Genomic DNA, 12,282 nt, shown 5'->3' with positions numbered 1-12,282 from the left:
GCCGAGGAATATAAACTCGAGCGCCCCTCCAAGAATTACCCAAAGTGCAGGTTACTACCCTGACTGGAGGAAGAAGCGTATGATACGGCTGATCGGCCACCTCGTGGCCGCGATAGAGAGGCATTCCAGCCAAAAACTCAGCCTCCACCCCGACGCCATTCAAATAAAAAGGCATGGGGAGATACACCAGACCTGCGAGACATATTGGAGGACAAAGCAAAGCATGCAAGGTCGATCTACGGATCACGAGGGCACACAACTCTGCGAGACGATAAACGTCACGCCGGATACAGTAAAAGCAAATCCGGCCGGGCTGAACACAGTGGGCAAGACCCATTCGAGCTGCGTCGCGATATAGCCCAATACAGAGGCGCCGCACACCCCTTATGCTTCACAGACGAAGTAATGGATCATCAATTCCCAAAAGGTTTCAAACCTGTAAATATTGAATCATATGACGGCACAACAGATCCCGCAGTATGGATCGAGGATTTCCTCCTCCACATCCACATGGCCCGCGGTGATGACTTACACGCCATCAAACACCTCCCACTAAAGCTCAAAGGACCAGCGCGACATCGGCTTAACAGCTTGCCAGCGGACTCCATTAGCTGTTGGGAAGATCTGGAAGCCGCATTCCTCGACAACTTTCAGGGCACTTATGTGCGACCACCAGACGCCGATGACTTGAGCCACATAATTCAGTAGCCAGAAGAGTCGGCCAGGCAATTCTGGACTCGGTTCCTTACTAAGAAAAATCAAATCGTCGACTGTCCGGATGCAGAGGCCTTAGCGGCTTTCAAACACAACATTCGAGACGAGTGGCTAGCCCGGTACCTTGGTCAGGAAAAGCCGAAATCTATGGCAGCTCTCACGACGCTCATGACCCGCTTTTGTGCGGGAGAAGACAGCTGGCTGGCTCGCAGTAATAACATATCAAAGAACCATGGTACCTCCGATACCAAGGACGACAATAGCAGGTCACGTCACAACAAACATAAGCGCAGCATTAATAGCGAAATACCGAGGATACGGCAGTCAATGCCGGATTCAAAGGCTCTAAACCCGGTCAGTGGAAAAAGCCATTCAAACAAAGTACACCGGGTCCGTCCAGCTTGGACTGTATACTCGATCGCTCATGTCGAATACACGGCACCCCAGACAAGCCAGCCAATCACACCAACATGGTTTGTTGGGTGTTCAAGCAGGCCGCAAGTTAATTGCCGAAAACAAGGACAAGGGGCCGCATAGCGAAGACGAGGAGGAGCCCCGGCAGCCGCACACCGAAGGACAGAAGAGGTTTCCCCCGCATGTGCGGACGGTGAACATGATATTCGCAACCCACATCCCCAAGAGGGAGCGGAAGCGTACGCTTAGGGACGTATATGCGTTGGAGCCAGTCGCCCCAAAGTTCAACCCTTGGTCCTCCTGTACGATCACCTTCGATTGCAGGGACCACCCCACTAGTATCCGTCATGGTGGATTCACCGCACTGGTCCTAGACCCAATCATTGATGGATTTCACCTCACTCGAGTCCTTATGGATGGCGGCAGCAGCCTGAACCTGCTTTATTAGGACACAGTGCGCAAAATGGGTATAGACCCCTCAAGGATCAAACCCACAAAAACGACCTTTAAAGGCGTCATTCCAGGTGTAGAGGCCCATTGCACAGGCTCAATTACACTTGAAGTGGTCTTCCGATCCCCGGATAACTTCCGAAGCGAAAGATTTAATCTTCGACATAGTCCCGTTCCGCAGTGGTTATCACGCGTTGCTCGGGCGAACCGCATTTCCTAGATTCAATGCGGTACCACATTATGCATACCTCAAGCTCAAGATGCCAGGACCTCGCGGAGTTATTACAGTCAACGGAAACATAGAGCGCTCTCTCTGAACAGAGGAGCACACCATGGCCCTCGCAGCAGAAGCGCAAAGCAGCCTCTCAAGGCAATCAACCAGTTCGGTGCTTCAAAGCCCGGACAACTTCAAGCGCGCTCGGAGCAATCAGCAAATAGACCGCCTGGCGCGATCTGAGCTCGCGTAGCAATACGGCGGCCACCCCAATCCCATCCCAACGGCGAAACTCGTGCCACGTGTACATAATTATGCATTAAAAATACCATGGGCACAGGTGGGGAGGGGGGCACAACTGCGGCATGCCCCAAGACGCGGCTTAAACCGCACTAGGGGCTTCCCATTTGGTTATTTTTCTTTTTTTCAGGACCTTAATCTCTGGAAACACTGTCCGGCAGCACTATTGCCGAACACATGATGCAGCAACCAAGGAGGCAGATAGGTACATCATACCACGGAATTCCCAGGTGGATTACAGTAACGAGTGAAATATTCGATTTAATATCATTCCTCAGCTTGCCCTTGGAAGGGACATAGTCCTACTCTTTGCTTATCGCACTATCTGTATCACTCAACTTTAACGCAATTTTTTGAATAAACAATGCATGATATTACGACTATTATTGCATTCTTGTTATATATATGTGTTCATTAATGACACCTTGCAACTGTACACTTTGGTACAGCCAATACACCAGGGGCTTACGTACCCCACAATACGGTGTGAAAACTCCGAACACTTTCACAAGTGCGGCACCCCGAACTTATAGAATTATATGCATCAGTTCCGAATCATGTCTTTGGTCAAATGTTGGGTTTGCCCGGCTCCTATGTTTTGGTACCTTACGTTCCGCTCTATCGGCTAAGGTAGCGCTAGGAGAACTACTGCGATTGTGCCCCGGTTCTGCTGGGTTCAGCACCTTAGTAGAGAAAGCTAAAACTGACTGTCATGATAAGGCGAGAGACTGGTCGCTGTTCGGCGAGGTTTTCGAGTCCCTAAAGACTTATGCCGCTTAGAGAGAGGGGCCGGCCCTGTCTGGCTTAAAGGCGTGTATCGCGCCCCAAATTCGGCCTTCCGAATACCAGGGGCTTCGCCGAAATTTAAAATTATAGAATTCTATGGCTAAGTGAGAGTGATAAAGCATTATTAGTCCGGTTGCCTTGTTCGCTGTGCTAAGCACCTCCCTCGAAGGACGCAAACATGGGAGCAAGAGTGCTCAGGTTTATCCCGAACACCCCAGCACTCGTGGCATGGGGGCAGAAGCCGAGGACTAGCCATCTCTCAGATTGGATAAACAGGCAAACAGAAGGTAATATTTTAAATTCAAACAAGCGTTGCATAGCGCATATGAAACAAGTTTTCATAAATACAGGATAAAACGAGCAAGTCTCACTCAAATATTACATCTTTTGAACACTCGTCCGCTATGAGATGGGCACCCGGCAGAACACCCTCGTAGTACATCTCGGGGTGGCGGTGCTCCTTGCCCTTCGGCGGCCCCTCCTTGATCAGCTTCACGGCATCTAGCTTGACCCACTGCAATTTCACACGGGCGAAAGCCCGGCGTGCACCCACAATGCAGACAGATCGCTTGACGACCTCCAGCCGCGGGCAGGCATCCACAAGCCGCCTCACCAGGCCGAAGAAGCTGTTCGGAAGGGCGTCGCCAGGCCACAGCTGGACTATAAAGCCCTTCATGGCCTGATCGGCCGCCTTATGTAGCTCGACCATCTGCTTCAGCTGGTCGCTCATTGGCACAGGGTGTTCGGCCTTAGCATACTGAGACCAGAACAGCTTCTCCGTTGAGATTCCATCCTCGGCCTGGTAAAATTGTGCGGCATCGGACATGCTGTGGGGCAAATCTGCGAATGCTCCTGGGGAGCTCCGGATTCGGGTAAGTAATTGGTAATTTACTTCTACATGCTTGCTTTGCATATAGAAAGCCTTACCCGCCGCTATCTTCTTCATTGCGTCGATCTCCTGGAGGGCCCTTTGGGCTTCGGCCTTGGCACTTTTTGCGCTCTCGAGGGCCGCGGCAAGCTCAGACTCCCACGTCTTTGAGTCAAGCTCCAACGCCTCGTGCTTTGCCACGAGAGCCTGGAGCTCTTGCTGCACCTCGCCCACCCGAGCCTCGTGCTTCTCTCGCTCGGTGCGCTCCTTGGCCGCGTTATCTTCGGCCTTGGTTAGCGCTTGCTTCAGGGTCGCCACCTCAGTCGTGGCGAATATACGATGATCCTGTCATTTTGCAATCGCGTCTTCTTTTATATATACATATCTATAGATAGGGAATTACTTACCCTTGTTCTCCTCGAACTGCCTCTGGACAAGGCCGAGCTCTTTCCTAGACCCCTCGAGGTCCTGCTTCAGTACGGTGACCTCCGTAGTCAGTGCGGCGGACGCCAGCAGCGAAGGCTGCATATGCATATTGACATACTTATATTAGACTCCTGCGGTATTATTTGATCCTCTGTTCGGCTTTTCTTTGTGAACACCAAACAAAGCATCAGGGGCTACTGTCTATGCGGTAATATTTCTACTACATTTTAAAACACTTACCTCAAAGCCTGTTAGAAGGCTGGCACAGGCTTCAGTCAACCCGCTCTTGGCGGACTGAACCTTCTGGACCACCGCACTCATAATAGTACGGTGCTCCTCGTCGATGGAAGCGCCGCGAAGCGCTTCCAGTAGATTGTTCGGTGCCTCTGGATGGACAGAGGTCACTGGCACAGGCGTCTTGCCCCTCTTAGAAGGAGGCCGCCTGCCCGAGCCTGGAACCACTGGAGGTTCGGGCGCGGTGTTCGGCTGAGGGCCGAACTCGGAGCTCTCAGGGGTCCCGTCCCCTCGGCTCCCGGAGTCTGGAAGGTCGCCTTGAGGCGCCTCTGGGACTGTCTCCCCTCGATCCGGTGCCTCTTGAGATAGCACCTCGGCGTCGTCGGCAGGATGAGGGGAGGTGGCGGTCGGGACTGGATCGCTATCCATGTCTGACGAGCCCAGGGAGCCGTCCGATGATACATCTATACTGGCTCGTGGCGGCCTGCATAATTATGTTCGACGTTAGGGAAAGCAGTGCGACAAAGGAATGCTATGAGTTACTCTGGTATCCAAATACTTACGATATCCCCAGGGGCTTGGCCCTGGGCAACCACTCGTCTTCGCCTTCGTCGGCGGCGGTGGAACTGTCCGGAAGGAGAGTCCTTCCCTTCTTGGACCCTTCGGCCCCCCAGTTGGGGCGGTCTTCCTTTTCTTATCTCCCCCAGCCGGAGGGGGAGCATCTTCTTCTTCTTCCTCGTCTTCAGGGGAGGAGTGCGCCGCAGAGTCATCGGACGGTGAGTCTGACGACGCTTGGCGTCGGGAACTATTTCGGGTTCCCTTGGCCTTCTTGGTCTTCTCCGGCACCGTATAAGGAGCCGGAGTCAGCATCTTCGCTAGAAGAGCGTCTGTTGGGCCTTCGGGCAAAGGAGCCAGAGAGTCGATCTGTCCGGCCGTCTCCTGCCAGTCCTGTCAAGGGTACAGGAGTTTAGATCCTGCATGGAGTCAAACTACAAAAAATAGGTATCCTGTGAAAGGTAAAGAAGCTTACCGCACTGGCTTGGCGCTTCGCGCTGAATCCGTGATCCTCATTAATGGGAGGGGGGACCTCGGCGCGTTTGAACAGCACCCTCCAGGCATCTTCGTGAGTTGTGTCAAATAGCCAGTTCAGAGTTCGGTGCTGTGCCGGGTCGAACTCCCACAAGTTGAACTCCCGTTGTTGGCACGGGAGGATCCGGCGGTGGAGCATGACCTGGACCACGTTGTCGAGTTTGAGCTTCTTGTTCACCATGTTTTGAATACATGTTTGGAGTCCGGTAGCTCTCCCGAGCTACCCCAGGACAGGCCCTTCTCTTTCCAGGAGGTGAGCCGCGTGGGGATGCCAGATCGAAACTCGGGGGCCGCTGCCCATGCAGGGTTGCGCGGCTCGGTGACGTAGAACCACCCCGATTGCCACCCCTTTATGGTTTCCACAAAGGAGCCCTCGAGCCATGTTATGTTGGGCATCTTGCCCACCATGGCGCCTCCGCACTCTGCCTGGTGGCCGCCCACAACCTTCGGCTTCACATTGAAGGTCTTCAACCATAAGCCGAAGTGGGGCTTGATGCAGAGGAAGGCCTTGCACACAACGATAAACGCCGAGATGTTGAGGATGAAGTTTGGGGCCAGATCATGGAAATCCAGGCTGTAATAGAACATGAGCCCCTGGACGAACGGGTGGAGAGGGAATCCCAGTCCGCGGAGGAAATGGGTGAGGAACACTATCCTCTCATGGGGCCTGGGGGTGGGGATGAGCTGCCCCTCATCTGGGAGCCGGTGCGCGATGTCGTCGGGCAGGTATCCGGCTCTCCTCAGCTTCTTGATGTCTCCATCCGTGACGGAGGAGACCATCCACCTGCCTCCCGCTCCGGACATGGTTGGGGAAGGTTGAGGTGGGAAGTGCGGACTTGGGCGCTAGAGCTCGAGTGTGCAAAAACGGATGAGCAAAGGAGGAAGAAGGCGTGGATAGAAAGGTGAATCCTCATCCCTTTATATGGGCGGACGGAACTAAGCGTCCCCACTTGCCTGGTAAAACTCGCTTATCCCCCAAGTGCCGTAATCGATGGTGCGGTTGGATTACCCACGCCCGTATTGATGAGAATCCCGTAATAAGGGGACACGATTTCTGCTTTGACAAGACGTGTCGAAAAACTGTCTCGCGTTATGTGCGGGGGTAGTTAAAGGAAATGGTTCGAATAATCACCAGGCCATGACATAACGTCATACTGTCAAAACAAGTCAGCAAATTAGATTTGCAGAAATACTATTCTCTCTACGGAAGTATGTGGAACTTATGTTGTAGGGTCGGACACTATCCTCGTATTCAAATTCTTTTGTGATGTATTTGGAGGAGGAACCCGCCTTGCAATGCCGAAGACAATACTGCGCGCTGGACTCATCGTCATTGAAGCCTGGTTCAGGGGCTACTGAGGGAGTCCTGGATTAGGGGGTCTGCGGACAGCCGGATTATATCCTTTGGCCGGACTATTAGACTATGAAGATACAAGATTGAAGACTTCGTCTCGTGTCCGGATAGGACTCTACTTGGCATGGAAGGCAAGCTAGGCAATACGGATATGGATATCTCCTCCTTTGTAACCAACCTTGTGTAACCCTAACCCTCTCTGGTGTCTATATAAACCGGAGGGTTTTAGTCCGTAGGACAACATACAATCATACCATAGGCTAGCTTCTAGGGTTTAGCCTCTCTGATCTCGTGGTAGATCTACTCTTGTACTACCCATATCATCAATATTAATCAAGCAGGACGTAGGGTTTTACCTCCATCAAGAGGGCCCGAAACTGGGTAAAACATTGTGTCCCCTGCCTCCTGTTACCATCCGGCCTAGACGCACAGTTCGGGACCCCCTACCCGAGATCCGTCGGTTTTGACACCGACAAAGGTCTTGACAACCCGCAAGTATAGGGGATCACAACAATTTTTGAGGGTAGAGTATTTAACCCAAATTTATTGATTTGACACAAGGGTAGCCAAAGGATATTTACAAGTATTAGCAGTTGAGTTGTCAATTCAACCACACCCGGAGATTTAATATCTGTAGCAAAGTGATCAGCGGCACAGTAATATGATAATTTGATATTGACAGCAATAGTAGCAGCAGTAATGTTAACAGTAACATCAATGATAGTTTTGTAGCAGTTGTGAAAATATCAATAGCAGTAGTAACTTAGCAAGAACAATAAGTGAAAAACTCGTAGGCATTGGATCGGTGATTATGTTGGATGATATTCGTCATATAATAGTCATAACCTAGGGCGATATAGAACTAGCTCCAGTTCATAAATGTAATGTAGGCATGTATTCCGTAGATAGTCATACTTTCTTATGAAAAGAACTTGCATGACGTCTTTTGTCCTATCCTCTTCCGAGGAAAACAAAGAGGGGCATATATTTCCCCCTGACTCATGCATGGACAATGAAGACACAGACGTGAGTAGAAGATTATGAATCAAGATACGAGATACCAGAATCTTCAGGAGACCAATATGCAGATCAAGAGGACCAAGACCAAGCCAGAGAAGTAAGAAACCACCAGGAGAAAAGCCTCCCTTGCCGGGCAAGCAAGCCCGGCAAGGACGGGGTTACTCCCGGAAGAAAACCTCCACCCCTCCCCCCTGGCAAGGCCTGCCGGACTCACGGAGACACATCCACCTCACTAAACCACTTCACCATGATGCACGTCATCGATCACTGTAGTGTAAAGCCACAAAGAGACTAAGTGGCAGCCATCTGCCACATGGCGGCCTCCTTCTATAGGAAATACCTACAGACGACACCCGTCGTACGACGTGTCATGCGAGCACGCGCGAAGCTGGCAAAATGGCCCAGCAAGGCTTGCCGGGCAAGCGACGATGTGATGTTGAGCGACGCATTTAATGCGCTCTGTCAGCCTGCAGAGTTAGGTATGATAGCACTGTTTGCTATCTTATCAGTGCATAATGACTAATTTGCCAGTATGGTGGCCCCTTAACCTATAAAAGGAGGCCCAAGGCAACCTTATAAAGGGTGGGACACTGGATTAGCAAATCCACCCCCTCATATTTCATACGCACATAGCCGTTTAGCCCTAAGGCAACCCTGCCGGGCAAACGGGCTACGACCACCACCATTTTCCACCATCAAGCCACCAAAGCAGGAGTAGGGTTTTACACCTCATGGCGGCCCGAACCTGGATAAAAACTGCATGTGTGATCCCTGCCATGCCGCCCCACGCTCCTCTGCTGTTTGTGCAACGTGCCATCCCCCCGCCGAACCAGCAAGGGACCTTTGGTCCCATAGGTGGCCGTAGTTTCCCATGACATCTTTGCCGTGCAAGGTAGGGGGGTCACTTGCGCGAACCTGAAAGTGTGAGCAGCATGCCATATCGATGGTAGTCCACCCGAAGCTTTTGGCGTCGGTGGCGCCTGCGAAGATGCGAAGACCAAGCAGCGCTGCCCCCACGCCGGCCTTATCCATCACCACGTTTCGCCGTGGCCGCAACTACGACGGAGATCATGCCGGTGGTGATTTTCTCCTCTCGGTGACCCATCCAGGATGACCGCTGGTCAAGTGTCGTCCGAAAAAAAGGGACAAGGCACGCGGGCGCAAGGTTCCTCTTTTCCGTCCCTCCGCTTTGTCAGCGGCCAAGCCGCTTTGACCCTAGCATCAGCAATGTCGATGACTACAGCGCGGTACTCGGTTCAGCATTTACCCCATTTTGGGAAATCCTAAGTGGAGCACTAGTATGAATACATTGGTCGATGCCCTGGCAAGCGCGCTTCGGCAAGGCCGTCTGCATTGGCGTGGTCCATGCGACAGCTGTCGCCAAGTTGCTCGAAAGGAGTGGGGGAAAGGGAGAGGGACTGGAAGAAGCCCGGCACCATATTCCACCGACCGCCAAACACACACGGCATTTATTGGCCCCCGCAGGGAACTAGAGAATCATTCATTTGATTCCCCTCCTTCCGGACATCGCTGGTGCACCCGGCGCACGTGGCCCGGAGGGATGAAAAGAAGCAACAACAAAAGCTAAGTCCACGCTGTCATTTCTTGTTGATGCATCCTAGATTTTTGTGATTGTATATCCCTTAGCTTTAGTAAGTGTTCGTATTATGAAAGCCCTCATGTGATGGAACCTTGGCTAGTTTCTTTGTCAGCACCATTGTTCTCTCTCGAGCCATGCTCGCAGAACGAGAGGCTGCGTCAAGAGCTACCTAGGAAAAACTTGTCGAGATGCATCCATGACAAGATGAGTGCTGAGGGCTAGACCCTTACGACAACCGCGACAATATGATACCGGCAAGCATCCAGAACATATATAGGGACTAATAGTATGAACACAAGCGTATGAGCTCAAAGGGATAAACGCAAATTTAAAATTCTATAGAGGGCATCAGTTCCACGCAAGCATAAATAGTATGGTACCTAAACACCAAGCATATGTCATGTCTTGTTACAGGAAAACACAAGAAAAACAACAGCTCATCACTTGGCCTGGCGACTCCGTCAGGACTTTGGAATGCGGAGGACCTTGACGGCCCGAGAGGCAGCTTTCTCATTGACAGCTGCGATGTCGGCACCCGCTGGTGGCTTCCTGAACCCGTCATCAAGGTCGAGATCCGGATGGCGACAGGTGATATTGCTCAAGGCCATGAGGAGGGTGTTGTGGGCAAACCTCTGAGACTCGACCTCGAAGCGCTTGGCTCTCCCCTCCTCATGCACCTTCAGCTTGTCGATCAGCTCGTTGAAGAAGAATCCTAGCTTGGCACTAGGAACCTCACGCCTGTTGACCGAGAAAGACGGCGCATCCATGCCTATCGCCACAGTTTGGGCAGCAAGGTGCATGGCGATGTCAATCAGGCTCCTGATCCAGAGATCGACCTGCCCAGGGTGGGATGCCAGTTGGCACTACAAAAAAGTACACTTCCGTGATGATACGTGTTTGTCACAGTACGTCATGTTTTCTGTCATGCATGTACATCCATGAAAATTTTATGATAGAATCAAGATAGTCATACCTGTGCTGTGGTAGAAGTGTTCCATGACATTACCAAAATTATCATCACGGAAGTGTCCACTTCCATGACGATAAATAGTGTGTCATAGAACTGCCTTCGTCAAGGGTGGCCGACATGTGGCATCCACCGTAACGGGTCGCCGTTAAGCTGATGGGTCTGGTTTTGGATCTGATAACCCGCTAACAGCCACGACCAATGCCCATTTTCCACGTGTAAAATTCTCATTGGCTGAAGCAACCACGTGTCAGCTTCGCGTTGGCATAGGTGTTACTCATCCAATGGGTGAGATGCGCCTATGATATGTTGACACATGGACTGGCCGAAAAGTGGCCCATAACGATTAAATGGGCTGGCCCAACTAAAGGACCACAAGATTTAGTGGACCATAATGGGCCGGCCCAGCTAAAGGCCCACGAGATTTTGCAGACCATAATGGGTCGGCCCAGCTAAAGGCCCAACATTCTTAGTTAAGGCCCATACAGCTAGTGTCACATCGGCCCGTCAATGACCCATCCTAAACTTGTCATCATCGCAGCCCATGGTCACTTCTGGCCCGTTAACAGTTTGCTAAGTATTTGGGCCGAATTACGGCCCAATGTATTCCCGGCCTGTTAAAGGCCCTGTTTCATTTGGGCCCATTTATAGGCAATTGAAACTTTCAGCCCATAAACGACCATGAAGGGATATGGGTCATATTCGGCCATGTCTGACATTTGGCTTGTTGGAGGCCCACTATAAATTTGGGCCACTTTCAGCCTGTTGTGACTTTCGGCCTGTTAACGTCGGACGAAATCCATGGGCCATATGTGGCCCAACGTCACATCGGGCCTACTAACGGCCCATATAAAAATGACACTAATGAAGACCGACTGAACTTCCGGCCTATTAAAGGCCCGTGTAGTAGGTCGAGGCATTTACAACCCGTCTGAATTTTGGCTTGTGGACGATCCACATTGTAAATGGGCCACCATTTCGGCCTACTAAGACTAGTGGGTTATTTGGCACAATCAGGGCTCAATCTAACTTTCGGCCTATTAAAGGCCCATGTTTTCTATGGGCTCGAGGTATTTACAACTATAAACGGCCTATTATTACTGAGGGCCCAAATTATGTTTAGGCCTGTTAAAGGCCCACCATGGGCATAGTCCTACTAGAAAAATATGAAAGCTTATGCTGATTTAGGCCCAGATATTTTTAGTGGGCTACATGCAAATTTCCGCCCATAGTCATTTTTAGCCCAATTGGAATGGGCCCAATGAATGTTGGCATGTTGGGCTCCTATGAAGCTTTTGGTCGAATACATTACTAAGATAAACCTACACTATACAAAAATAACATCGTAATTACTGCATCCTTTGGCAGCATCATAAATGATGTATCACAACAAAACAAATTCCAACCATACAACAAAAGGCCTGTTGGCATAAAGTTTATAGTCCTTGCAGATAAAAGCACCATCAGATGTATAGAAACACAGATCATTTGACCTGAGTGCTAATGCTCTAGGCTGTAGAATCTAATGGAGTAGCACGATCTTCCCCTTTTTTCACCATTGCTCTTGAACAATGAAGCAAATGTCTGATAGTCTGGTTTCAAAACCATTCATATCTTCACGACATTTGTCAACCACTATTCTTTTTTCCGAAACAACGTCCATTAGGGATTGGACTTGTGTTTGGAGCACAGATATATCACTCTGTCTAGCCGGAAGATTTTGTTCAGTAGGCGGTTTGGATGAGGTTACCTTGACAACCAACCCAAAATTACATAGGAAGGTGTTTTTTGCACTGTTAGTGGAGAGATAGTGACGCACTGCAGCAAGAGGTGACATTGTGACTGT

This window comes from Triticum urartu, chromosome 2 (genome assembly GCF_003073215.2).
Source record: "Triticum urartu cultivar G1812 chromosome 2, Tu2.1, whole genome shotgun sequence".
Taxonomy (NCBI): domain Eukaryota; kingdom Viridiplantae; phylum Streptophyta; class Magnoliopsida; order Poales; family Poaceae; genus Triticum; species Triticum urartu.
This window is presented reverse-complemented; position numbering follows the sequence as displayed.